Below are 14,106 nucleotides of genomic sequence, written 5' to 3'. Positions count from 1 at the left end.
GAAATCTGACACTTTTTCTCTTTCAGATAAACTAAAAACAAAATTTAATTATCTTTCTGCTTTCCTTTCTGAACCACTTGAGGGAGGCTGCAAATTATGACTCACTGACTCTAAATATCATAGTGGGTATTTCCAAAGAGTAATCACAGAATTTTATGAAACAATGGTACAGTTATCAGACTGAGAACTTGAAACACCGATATAATTCTATTATTCTGTGTACAGTTCATTTTCAAAACCTGCAAACTGCAGGAAGGATAAGCAATTTTTTAATGTCCTAGAGTGAAAGAGAGACAGGTTGAAGGAGACAAAGCCATTACGATGATTTGCTGCAATTCAAGACCTTCAGTTTCGTCTCAGTTACCCCTCAGCTCAAATGTTCCCTACAATATGATTACCTGGACAGCTGTTGCTTTCTCTCCTTTCCTGTCTTTATCCCCCTTCCTCACCAACTGGAGCATGATTCTTTAGGAAGCAAAGGGGCAACTGTTCACAAAGGAACATGAGCAGATGAAATTGTTATTGCTGAAACATAGAGTAGAATGGTCTTAAGAATCTAGCTGAAGAGCTTTTAGCATTCAATAGTTGTAAAAAAAGCGGCTTTTTTTGTTTTTTTTTTCTTTTTTCTTTTTTATTTATTTATTTATTAAGGATTTCTGCTTCCTTCCTGCAACCGCTTTCCATTTCCCTCCCCCTCCCCCGATCAAGTCCCCTCCCTCATCTGCTTGAAGAGCAATCAGGGTTCCCTGACCTGTGGGAAGCCCAAGGACCGCCCACCTCTATCCAGGTCTCTTAAGGTGAGCATCCAAACTGGCTAGGCTCCCTCAAAGCCAGTATGTGCAGTAGGATCAAAAACCCACTGCGATTCTTCTTGAGTTCTCAGTATTCCTCATTGTCCGCTATGTTCAGCTAGTCCGGATTTATCCCATGTTTTTTCAGACCTAGGCCAGCTGGCCTTGGTGAGTTCCCGATAGAACATCCCCATTGTCTCAGTGTGTGGGTGCACCCCTCATGGTCCTGAGTTCCTTGCTCGTGCTCTGTCTCCTTCTGCTCCTGATTTGGACCTTGAGATTTCTGTCCGGTGCTCCCATGTGGGTCTCTGTCTCTGTCTCATCGCCTGATGAAGGTTAATATTCATGGGGATGCCTATGTGTTTGTCTTTGGATTCACCTTCTTATTTAGCTTCTCTAGGAACATGAATTATAAGCTCAATGTCCTTTATTTTTGTTGCGTTTGTTTTTGTTTTGTTTTGTTTCATTAAATGACGTGATCTTTGGTAGGCTGACCACATATCAGAGCAGACCCCAATGACAAATTGAGCTTGAAAACACAAATTAGACTTGAGGGGCAAGAAAATAAAAAGAAAAAAGAAGAAAAGAAAAGAAAAGAAATAATCTCGAAGTTGGTTGGGAAGGAATTGGAAGGTTGGAATGGTGATAAATGGTGAAGTCGTGGGAAGTGAATATGCTCAAATTTGTAGGACATTTTCAGAGAATCAATATATGTAATTGAAAAAATCTTGCAGCAGAGATGGGGAGATGGCTCAGTGGATAAAGCATTTGCTAAGCAATCATGAGGACCCTAGAATCCATGTCAAAACTGTAACGCTAGTCTCACACTATAGGAATAATTAAAAAAAACATCATTTAAAACAGATAGTAAGCCAAGCTGACCTTGAACACATAAACCTCCTGGCCCTGCTGCTTCAGCATATTCTACCAGCATGCAACCATCAGAAGGCACCACGCAAGCTTCCAAAGATAGGGGGAGGAGAAACCAACAGTCCCACCAAGCTATGACAGCAATGCAGCACATCAGTGACCAGCATGGGATAATAACCAGGGTCACACATATCTTGGTGGTAACTAACAGTTCTCTAATTGAACCTAAGGCATTTTCAACAAGAGGGAAACCATTCGTGGTACTGGGAACCTAGACAACTATCCAGAGACAGTGAAGTCATGGATCTTGGAGGAGAATCTACAATGACTAATTTACTAAACCAGCATAATCCCTAATGGCAATCTATAAACCTCTATCCTTATATCCATAGATAAGAGTAATCTTTACCCCTCGTCAAGAAAATTTTCTCTTGCAACAGATGGAGAACCTTACAGAAAACAACAGCCAATCAAAATGCGGAGTTGTGGAGGCCAGTTCCAATGGATACATCCACAAAACACTTCTACACTGAAGGCTCAGGGGACATTGCAGAAGAGGAAGTGGGAAAAAGTAAGAGCCAAAGAATCAGGAAATTTGCTGTGAGATTGTGTTTTATAGTAATATCAAAAGCTACACCTATAAAGCCTTACCAACATGACCGCCCAAATGTGCGCTGAACCATGAAGACATAAAGGACATGCCAAAGTGGATGGGGAAATGCCCACGAGGCCTCAATCTTACACAAAGAATTATGGGTAACTGAGAAAAGCTGGGAGCACGAGAGATGATATTCCCCAGGGAAAACCACATCAATTGGTTGTTCAGTGCCAAGTGGTCAGCCCTGAGAACATACATGCATGCATCATTATATGGACTGAGCAGGTTATGTTCTGGCATATGCATGTACATATACATATATGTATGCATGCAGCAACAATTCATATAAAAGAGGTCATGAATTTTAAGGAGAGAAGTGAGGGGGTACATGGGGGGGTTGGAGGGAAGAAGTGGAGTTGAAAAATATTTTTCTCAAAAATATAATAAAAGGAAAAATTACAGAAAGGAAGGAAGGAAGGAAGGAAGGAAGGAAGGAAGGAAAGAACTAGAAAAGAGGCAGTAGGCAGAATCAGGAGAGTTCCAGGGCTAACAAGCTAGCTAGTATGACCTATGCAGAGGTATACAAGACAACAAATCGACCCTGTTTCAAATAAGGTGCAAGATGAGGACCCAAACCTGTGGTTTTCTTTTGGCCTCCAAATTCACGCCATGGCACATGTGTACCTGGACTCATATAAGACCCCTAAGAGCACCACCCAGAGAGTCCAACCATAACACAATAAATGAACAAAGATGGACAACACGGATTCCTTTTTTTTTAAACAGCAAAGAATGAATGCTTCAAATGCAATGGCTGTCAGTCCTTCATAAATGCAAGTTACTAGAAAGAAAAAAAAACTGAGAGGAATATTTACACAATAGTCACATTTCTTAACAAATCAACACTGCCTGGTGCTATTATAAAGAGTTAGTGTGGATAGGATCTTAGGATCAGATTGATTGCTAGCCTTGTTAAATCCTAGTTAGACTCTGAAAATCTTTGATATATCTATGGAAGTGTTTATAAACCGAAGAAGACAAGGGAGGATATATCATAGGAGCATGTCTACATATGGGTGGGAACAAGCTGTAGGTATCAGCTGCTCATCTTCCTTTATTTCAAAGGCATAATGTCTGGAATTTATTCTTTTTTAAATTAATTTTTATTGATTTTTTTTATTGAGCTCTACATTTTTCTCTGCTCTCCCCCCTACCTCTCCCCTCCTCTTTAGCCCTCCCCCAGGTCCCCATGCTCCCAATTTACTCAGGAGATCTTGTCTTTTTCTACTTCCCATGTAGATTAGATCCATGTATCTCTCTCTTTGAGTCCTCATTGCTGTCTAGGTTCTCTGGGATTATGATTTGCAGACTTGTTTTCTTTGCTTTTTGATTAAAAAACCACTTATGAGTGAGTACATGTGATAATTGTCTTCCTGGGTCTGAGTTGCCTCACTCAAAATGATGTTTTCTAGTTCCATCCATTTGCCTGCAGATTTCAAGATGTCATTATTTTTCTGTGCTATGTAGTACTACATTGTGTAAATGTACCACATTTTCCTTATCCATTCTTTGGTCAAGGGAATTCAGGTTGTTTACAAGTTCTGGCTATGACAAACAATGCTGCTATGAACATAGTTGAGTAAATGTCCTTGTGGCACGATTGAGCACTTTGGATATATACCCCAAACTGGTATTGCTGGTTTTTGAGGAACGTTGTTTCCTAATCTGAAAATTTTCTTAGCCTGATGAAATTATAAATTTAGATTGCTATGTAAGATGTTCAAGAAATCCAACCACAAAAAACATAAACATTCTGAATAATAAATATATATAATAAAGACATAAGTCTTAAAATCAGTCAGAGAACAAAATACTCTATATACAGAGGCAAAAGATGAGGATAACAATGTTTTTCTTCTCTAGAGCAACATACAAACAGTATCACACTGTAGCAAAACCTTTAGAGTAGAAAAGCAGGAAAACTGTCAATCTGTAATATCATACTAAATGAAAATATTTTTAAGGATTAAAGATACAAGACTTTAAGCCATAAAATGATGGAAATACTCCACCATCAGAAGATTAATGTTACAAGCAATGTTAATGGGAGTACTTGAATTAGCAGGAAAATAGTATCCAAAGAAAATTTGTATGTGCACAAGTACAAACCATTTATAAAGTTAGTCACACTAAGGTTATATATACATGCAAGTATGTGTGTGTGTGTGCACAAGATCTACAATTATAACAACCATCATTAAAATTGTTTAGGTCTCTTTAAAATATGCACATTTAGAAAAATGATTAAAACAATATGCTTAAAAGATGGCAAAAATGTAAGATGTAAGGAGAAATGGAAGTTATACTATACATAAAGTGATATATGTTTCAGGTAGGTTCTAACTACAGCTAATAAGCCTTCAAAGCATCTAAGACATTATTGCAAAAAATTTCTCAAAATTGGAAACAAATGGAAAATAAAAGGATCAATTTAAGGCAAAATGTATTGCTAACTTTCAAAACCTGCCACTTGTTTAATAACATTAGTCATATGATTAAGAATAGTCTAATTGTCCCAATTAAAAGAGAGACTGTCCAGAGAAGTAAGATGTAAGTTGATACTACCTATAAAATATTCACCTCACATATGTAATAATAAATAAAGTAAGCTATAAAATGATGTAAATAGAAATACAATAATATATTAGTCAAATAAAAACTGAGGTAATTACTATCTCACAAGCGATGTTTAAAATGGAGCCAAAGTGCTGTCCTTACAACAGACACTTGCAGATGTCAATAAACAAGTGGCCCATTTTGAAAGTAAGCAGTTGTCAAAGCTGATAAAGTTCTAACAATTTACTGAAAGCAAATTAAAATTTAAAAAGTGTTAATATATTCTTGTGTGTGTTCTTAGCATGGCCAATTACAAGTCAACTAGGTCACAAATTTACTAACAATTTAATCAGAAGGATCTTCCAAGTCAGTTCTGCATCTCACTGATGCCATGTGATCTCAGTATTCATTATATTTCAGTTAAGTGGCTCTCTGGAAACAAGCACACTTAAAGCTGAAGTTTAGAGTTTAAATAATGAAAAACTAAAGGTCAAAGGATACAGAGCAGAGAGAAAGTAGTATGTTCTAACTTTGAAAATAAAAGTTTCTTTCTACCAGTATTCTACACTCTCCTTTGATTTATTGAACAATTTAGTCTGTTGGCATTAATATAATATTAGGGTTTGCTGTCCGAGCAATTAAAATTTGATATAACATTAACATGTAATCATGAAAACTATGTTTGCCTGCAGAAAATGTGAGTGTAGGTCTTTTGGTATGTTCAAGGCAATTCTCTGTTAAGTGTTTGAAGAGAAAGTTAGTGTTTAACTGTCATGGGTTTTTATTAATTTCCAGGTCATATGAATTCGTCGCAGTCTTTTCTAACAGGCTGGAACTAATGTATAACACTGATGGAGGGCAAATTAAGGTTTCCCATGATATATGTTAAAAGAAATTTTGATAGGTGTGAACTCTTCAATTATTTGTTAATTGCTTTGCAATTTTTAGTATGTAGGGCAGGGAGAAAAATGTAGGTGAATTTTTTCTTTTGAAATTATTAATTTTATGTGTGATATGAGGTAATGACACTTGAAGATAATGATGATTTTTCAGAACCATATCTTAAAAATCAAGATCATTTCTCATAAATAACATTTTTATGTGTTCACGCACAACCTCTCCATGGGCATGAACTTTATCTGTTTCTTTGACATAATGCTTAACTTTTAAGACTAAATATACTATTCCCCATCCAGTCCATTCTTCTTACTACATTATATTTAGCACCAAGATGTGTGTGTGTGTGTGTGTGTGTGTGTGTGTGTGTGTGTAGAGATGAAAACAATTCTGAGGTGTTGTTTCTCTGCTTCCATTATGTGAGTTCCAGGGACCGAATTCAGGTCGTCAAGCTTGCACTATTAAGTTCTCTGTATCTGCTGAGCTACCTCATTGTTTACTTCTGCTTTATTAATCCCCAAATTTAATCCTTTAAACTAATGCTAAAACAATCACACACACAAACTATTTATTTTATCTGGAAGCAAAATAATTGATGACTTGTTCTAGGATGCAAATTTTATGTTTGGTGTTAGGAAATGAGTCCCAGTTTGAACTACATGAGAAATGCCCCTCAGCACAAACTTTAAGAACTATGCCCCAATCCACATCTTACTTCAAGATAACCACACTTCTGATGCACACAATCTGTATAGCACACAGGGAAATCTTAACTAATCACATGAACTCCATGGCTGCTAAAAAGCAGTTCCTGCAGTTTAATGGCTCATGCCATCAAGCTCTTTGTTTACAGTCTGAGACATAGAGAGCTTGGATAATGGAGGAAACAGGGACAGAGGAGGGTACAGAGTGGGAAAAGGCAGCAAAAGCCTGGGACTCAAGATCAGCTCTTACATTCAAATCACCTAGTAGCTACGTCACTATTTCCTGGTGACATCAAGTATGGTATTTCCTCAATTCTTCCATTTGTACCATATAAACAGGAAAGGTGTTAGAGGAGTGACAGCTAAAGACCGTCTAGACCACGGATTCAAGAACTCCAGGAATGCTAACAGTGACACTATCTTTACCTTCGAGAGAAGAAGATTTCCTAACCCCTTTTAGATACAGGGTTTAATTCATGCTTCAAAGCATACACTTGGATTTTATAGTATTTGATTCTATAAAAAGTCTTCTTAGAAACAGAGTATCTTTGTTCTGAGTTGGCAGGTGAAGAAAGTGAGGCTCAGAGTCGGACACTCATCAATTAACACTTTGACACCTCAATACTCAATGAGAACATGTCCTCAAACTGTTCCTTTAAGAACTTTTATGTTGGGTAATGTAATAATTTATGCGTTAATAGAGAAGATGTCAATGCACAAAGAAATTCACTTGGGGTTCCTATTGCTGTTAAGAAATACCATGACCTTCTCTGAGGAGCAGATGGGAGATGGGGTGAGGGAAAGTTGGTGGGACTGGGAGGAGAGAAGGGAGGGGGAATTGGGGTTGGTATGTAAACAATAAAGTACTGTACAATATAAAAAGCAATACCATGACTAAAAAGCAAGTTGTAGTGGTATTTCATTTGTATTTTAATAAATAAAGCTTGCCTGAAGATCAGAACACAAAACAGCCACACTAGCCAGCCATACAGGCCAAGCAGTGGTGGCACACACACCTTTAATCCCAGAAGACACGCTAGTCAGCCATAGAGGCCAGGAAGTGGTGGCACATACCTATAATCCCAGCAGCCACACTAGTTAGCCAGAGAGGCTGGGTGGTGATGGCGCATGCCTTTAATCCCAGCACGAGAGAGGAATATAAGGCAGGATGAGACAGAAACTTGCTCTTTGTCAGTCTGAAGATTTCATAAAAGAACTCTCTAGTGCCTTGGCTGATTTGCTTTTTTCATCTTCAGGTTGAACCCCAATATCTGTCTCTCTGTTTTTATTATTCATGCTACATAAGCTATGGAGGGAAGGGTTTATTTGGCTACACTTTGACATCACTATTTGTTATCAAAAGAAATCAGGACAGGAACTCAAACGGGGCAGGAACCTGGAGGCAGGAGCTGATGCAGAGGCCTTGGAAGGGTGCTGCTTACTGGCTCACTCCTCATGACTTGCTCAGCCTGCTTTCTTACAGAATTAAGGACCACCAGCTTAGGGATGACACCATCCACAACGGGCTGGGCCCTTCTCCATCAAACACTAATTAAGAAAATGCTTGAGAAGGAACTGGTGCCTGAGGGCCAGAACCTAGAGGCGGGACAGAACCAAACATAACTGGCAAAAAAGTCAATGAAATGATTCTAAATTATGCAAATTATATTTTTGCTATACCTATAGATTGGTGCCTAGCTCAACTGTCATAAGAGAGCCTTCATCCAGCAACTAATGGAAACATATACAGAGACCCACAGCCAAACATTAGGTGGAGCTTGGGGAATCCTTGGGAAGAGGGGGAGAAAGGAGTGTAATAGCCAGAGGGGTCAAGGGCACCACAAGAAAACTCTCAGAATCAACTAACTTGGGCTCATAGGGGCTCACAGAGACTGAACTGACAACCAGGGAGCCTGCACGGAACTGACCTAGGCCCTCTGCATATATGTGACAGTTGTATAGCATGCCCTTTCCATGGGACTACTAACAGTGTGGGCAGTGGTAACTTTTTTTTTTGCTGGGGATTGCAACCCTATTTGTCATACAGGGTTGCCTCGTCAGTGTTAATAGGAGAGGAGGTGCCTAGTCTCACTGCAACTTGGTATACCATGGCTGGCTGACAACCATGGGGAGTCTGCCCTTTTCTAATGAGAAATAGAGTGGGTGGGGTGGGGTAAGGGGAAGTGAGGGGAGGAGAGGAGGGGAAACTGCTGTTGGGATGTAAAAAGAAGAGGAGGAGGGGGAGGAAGACTAGGAAGAGGAGGAAACTGTACCCAGTCATAAGGAGGCATTTTCTTAATGAACAACAACAACAAGATTTCTAATGATATTCTGCTACACTCATAGATTGGTGCCTAGCCCAGTTGTCATCAGAGGCTTCCTCTGTCAACTGATGGAAACAGATAGAGACCCACAGCCAAATATTAGGATGGTGTTTGGGGAACTGTGTGGACAAAGAGGAAGGAATGTAGGAGCCAGATGGTTCAAGGATATCAGGGGAACACAGCCCATAGAATCAACTGAGCATGGCTCACAATGGACTCACAGACTGAATTAGCACACACGGAGCCTGCATGTATCTGCACTAGGCTTTCTGCATATATGGGTGTTGAAGTTTTTGTTGGACTCCTTACAGTGGGAATGGAGGTATCTCTGACTCTTCTGTCTTGGTCTTGTTAGGTTCTACCCTAGTCCTTGGAGCCTCTCCTACCCCCAGCTTCTGGATCCTGGCCATCCATCCAGGCAGTGTCAGGCATGGGCTCCCTCTGGTGGCTTGGGCCTCAAGTTAGACAAGTCATTGGTTGGCCACCCCCCTCAAGCTCTGAATCCCCATCGCCCCAGTGCATCTTGTTTAAGGAAAACCTAAACATATTCTGGGAAGGCATATACTTGGTAATATTGTGAACCTATGTTATAAATTTCATTGTCCCCTGGCATCTCCATTTCTACTAAGTCACACACACACACACACACACACACACACACACACACACACACAATAAAACAATGAAGCTGGACTTATTGCTAAAGGTTCTACTCTCTGCAATGCAAAGAGGTAGAAAAGAAGTTTCTGGAGCAGAAACCTACTGGTCAGACCAGCACCTACTGGTCAGGGGTGAACATTTAAAACATGCCGCTCTTGGGAATTATATTTAATGGGTGCAATTTTGATTGAGAATGTTGTTGTAAATTATTTTATATATTATAATCACATAATCTCTCCTTACTACCTCCAAACTCTCCCATATGCCCCTCCTTGCTCTCTTTCAAATTCATCGCCTCTGTTTTTAATTAATTGTTGTTAACTAACAAAAGAACGCTAAGAACAGGAGTAATAGTCTTCTCCAGGGAAGAGCACACCAATTGGTTATCCAATACTAAATGGTCAGCCCTGAAAACATACATACAAGTGACATTATACAGACACAGCTTCTGGACTTACATATTTAGGAATGCACATACACACATGCACTGTTCTTACGATTTTAGGAATTTATAGACACACATACATATGTACTTGTATTTTTAGGAATCTCCACCTCCAACAGAGTTTTTAAGCCTCCTAACTGTAATGTGTAGCCATGCTTCAGAACAAGTATTTTCAGTCCAGAGCCTGAAATCATGAGAACTTTTAAAGGTTAGCCAGTGTCCAACTTCCAGAAAATTTTGTAGCAATTGGTCTAGGGTGTAACTTCGACTTTTGTGATTTTTCATTAATTATTTATGAGACAAAGTCTTGCTATGTAGACTCTTTGACCTGGAACTCACTATGTTGTCCAGGCCAGCCTTGAACTCAAGAGATACATCTGGCTCTGCCTCTGAAGTGCTGGGATTACTGGCCTCAAGTAATGTTACTGTTTTTTTGTGATGGAAAATCATGATCTAGTCACAATAACTAAGATGCACTATATAGTTTACCACATAGTCTAAGTAACACTGGGAAATTTCTAGGAGGCATGTGGGCAAGGGAGTCATTATTCTCTGCAAAAGACATAGTGAAAATCCACAGGTGAGTTGGACTTGGTCCTATCATCTAGAAAATGAGAATAATAATATCCTGCCCCTCTTTTTTCTTCAGCTTAAAAAAACAGTCATAGCACATGGCAAGCACACTCTCAGATAGTGTTAGAGAAATCTGAGTTTTGAATAGCTGAATAATAATTAGGATGGTGAAAAAAATAAGCACAAGAAATCCTTGTCATGAAAAAATAGGATGAGTTAATATAAGTTCAAAAAACATTTATTCACATTTATTCTCAGTGTACATGTTCAAGCATGTTCATGCACCACGCGTGCAGAAGTCCACAGACATTGAGAGCAGCTAGGCTACTCAGAGACTGGAGTTACAGAAGATTTATGTGGGTGCTGAAAACCAAACCCACGTTCTCTGAAAGAGTTGCCAGCGCTCTTTACTGCTGAGCCATCTCTCCAGGTCCCATTAGGATTTTAAAAAGGGACCATTTTTCAGTTTATCTTGAAATTATTAGCAACAAGCCTCATTAATCCACAGGAAGCTGTCGAGATTGCTTCTGTTAGTCTGTCACATTTTTGGCTTTCTCCAAATAATTCATATGCTCCTTCCTGAGAATTAAACTCCACAGCAAACTCCCTCATTCTCAGTTACCTGTTCCATTTCCCATTCCTTCTTCTGCATATGGTACTCCTGAGAAATCAACTAACCAGGTAAAATAACCTAGTCCATAATGCTACCTAAAATGGTTCACAGGCAAGAAGATGAATTTTAAGCATTAAGACAAATGAACAAATGAGAACTATCATTAGCCTCTTTAGCCAATGGGTGAAAGGGTAACAGGATGTTCTGAACACTTGAGTATGTATGTTCAACCAAATGATAATCATCAAATGCTTAGGACACACATCAGAAGAAAATAAGATTGGCAGGGAACTAAAACTGGAAGCAAATGCAAAAAAATACTATTCTACTTTTCATGAAAGTAGTCTGATATGTTACTTATACATTTTTGAAGTCATCAAATTAGAAGCAAAATTATACTGGAGTCTCTGAGGTTATTGGTTTAGGAAAAAAGTCTAAGAGGTGTGTTTTTATTACATTAATAAAAATGAATAAAAGAAAACCTTAGTGCTTACCAATGTATTTTTCCCTTTCAAAAGTGTATTTGTGTGTACATAAGTGGATGCATGCACGCAATGGGATGTGTGGAGGTCAGAGGACAGTTAGGAGCTGCATCTCTACGTCCACGGTGTGGGTCACAGGAACCCAAGTGATGGCATCAGGCTTGGTAGCAAGTGGCTATACCTATTAAACTATCTTACCTGCCTTACCAATATTTTCCAAATAGTTTTTTGAGACGTGGCCTCATAATGTATTTCTGCCTGGCCTGGAGTTCACTATGTTGACCAGGAAGGCCTGGAACTCACAGTCTGTCTCCTGAGTGCAGGGGTTAAAGATATGTGCCACCATGCCTGGTATGTTTTTATTTTAAAATAATGCGTATGTGTATGTAATGCATCTGTATATATGAGTGCAGGGGAACAAGAAAGGCCACTAGATCCCTGGAGCTAGTTACAGGTGGCTGTGAGCTTACTGATGTAGCTGCTGGGACAGAGCCCAGTAACTTGGGGTACTGTAACAGTAACAGTATACTTGTAACAGTAGTATGAGCTCTTCACTCTCCAGCCCCAATATCAATACTTTTAAAAGGCAAATTTGACATAGTTGCAACATAAAAGGATGAGCAGTTAGCTGTGAAGTTAAGTGGTAGTAAGAAATCTGAAACTTTTATTCCAGTTAAAAGAAAAGAAGCTACTTAATTCACACCAGTGGAAACCACGTTTTTTATATCATAAATATCTTAGGCCATCAGAATCTCTTCTAAGGTTATCTACTGTGTTCTAATACAAACTTTGTCTTTATTTATTTATTTATTTATTTATTCATTTTAAGCATAAAGGAAATACAAACACTGAATTTATTTTGACTGAAATAAACTGAGATCAGAACAAAGTTCAGAATTGCAAAAAAAATGAGTGAGAAGTACCCTAAATATCCAAAATATTAAGCATGGTTGGTAGTAACTATATTTATGTACATCTATATAATGAAGTGAACATATGTACATGTTTTTATTTTAATCCTTTAAACAAGGTCCTAAGAAAAGAAAATACAATATATTTTAGTATGTATTCAAATATACTAAATTTATGAAGAAAAAGATATGTTCTGAAAGTTCTGCAATCACCATAGGAATTGGCTTTTAATTGTATGTATATTTCATAATTCATTTCTGTTTCTTGCTTTTATTAGGAAATTCATATGTCATAGCTTATTTTAGATGATTGTTCTTACACAGTGAATATTTCTGGCATTTTTTATATATTGATTATGAAGCTTAATTATTGCATATTTTGTATATTCCTATAATATGAAATATATGTGTAGATATAAATAAGCATTTATGGAAAAAGTTTTCTGCTATTACTTTAAGAAATTATTATATAGTCAGTTTACATTAAGTAATGTGATAGATTATTTTTAAAAACGTCATATATATTTGATTTGTAATAAAATTTAGTCACTGTTTCTGAGCTTCCAAATAAAGATATAAAATATTAACAATACTGTAGTGATATATATATATATATTACAGTTTTTTTGTTGGATTATTATTGTCTTATTAAAGAAATGTTTTATTCACCTAAAATAGGACAAATCAATTACAAACAAAATGAAAATATATATTATGGCCACAATCATATAATCAAGCACTATGGAAGTTAAAAAGTCTAACAAAAATTATAAAGAGAAGTTCTTCAACTGGTAACCAGTAAACATAATTTTCACTTACATACGCTCTTGTGCATAAGATAAGGCACGTATGAACAGTTAAGAACTTAGAGAAAAAGTATCTCTATGGTATCCTTTTTAATATCTTTATGACTTATGAGGGAGACAACAATTTGTAGTGCTGGGGATGGAACACAGGGTATTAATTCTTTAATTGACTTTCAAGATATACTAGAACTTTTTTTCATGGATTGGTCTTTCAGTAAATAAGAGAAGGCATATGTTGAACCTAGAGTAGTGCTATACTTGCTAACATATAATTTTGTTACTTTTCCACAGTTGTTACTGGAACATCAAAAAGTGCAAATAAGTGTTAAAGTGTTTTTTTCTGCTTGGTAGAATATAAATATTCCTGAGGATATTACAAGTAGTACAGCAGGTGTTCAAAGGCATTCTTCTAAGGGCCTTGGTTTATCAGTCTGTACTATGTATAAGCCTGCCTTTGGTGGCCCTTAATTCTATCTTATTTTTCCAACTTCCATTAGGATGGAAGATGTTTGCATGACAGAATTGAACAAAACATCTTATCATATCTACTTCTACTCATTTTGTTGTTGTTGTTAAAGGTTATTGTCTTAAAAGAATGGCTCTGGGAAACAAATCATTAATCACATGGAAAACTGTGACATTAATATCATGTAAGCTAACCTCTTTTTAAAATAAAACATAGCAATAATTGGGTATAAATAAATGAACCCTTAAATATGTTAAAGAATTTCATTTGAATGAGTGCCAGATGAACTGTTTATCTACATTATCTCATCAATAAAACTTGGGAGTCAGATATTAGAGTAAAAGTCTGAT

This window comes from Microtus oregoni, unplaced genomic scaffold, assembly GCF_018167655.1.
Source record: "Microtus oregoni isolate MIOR12 unplaced genomic scaffold, Mior012 000094F_ref0000399, whole genome shotgun sequence".
NCBI classification, from domain to species: domain Eukaryota; kingdom Metazoa; phylum Chordata; class Mammalia; order Rodentia; family Cricetidae; genus Microtus; species Microtus oregoni.
The sequence above is the reverse complement of the archived record's forward strand: the minus strand, read 5'-3'. Positions refer to the sequence as shown.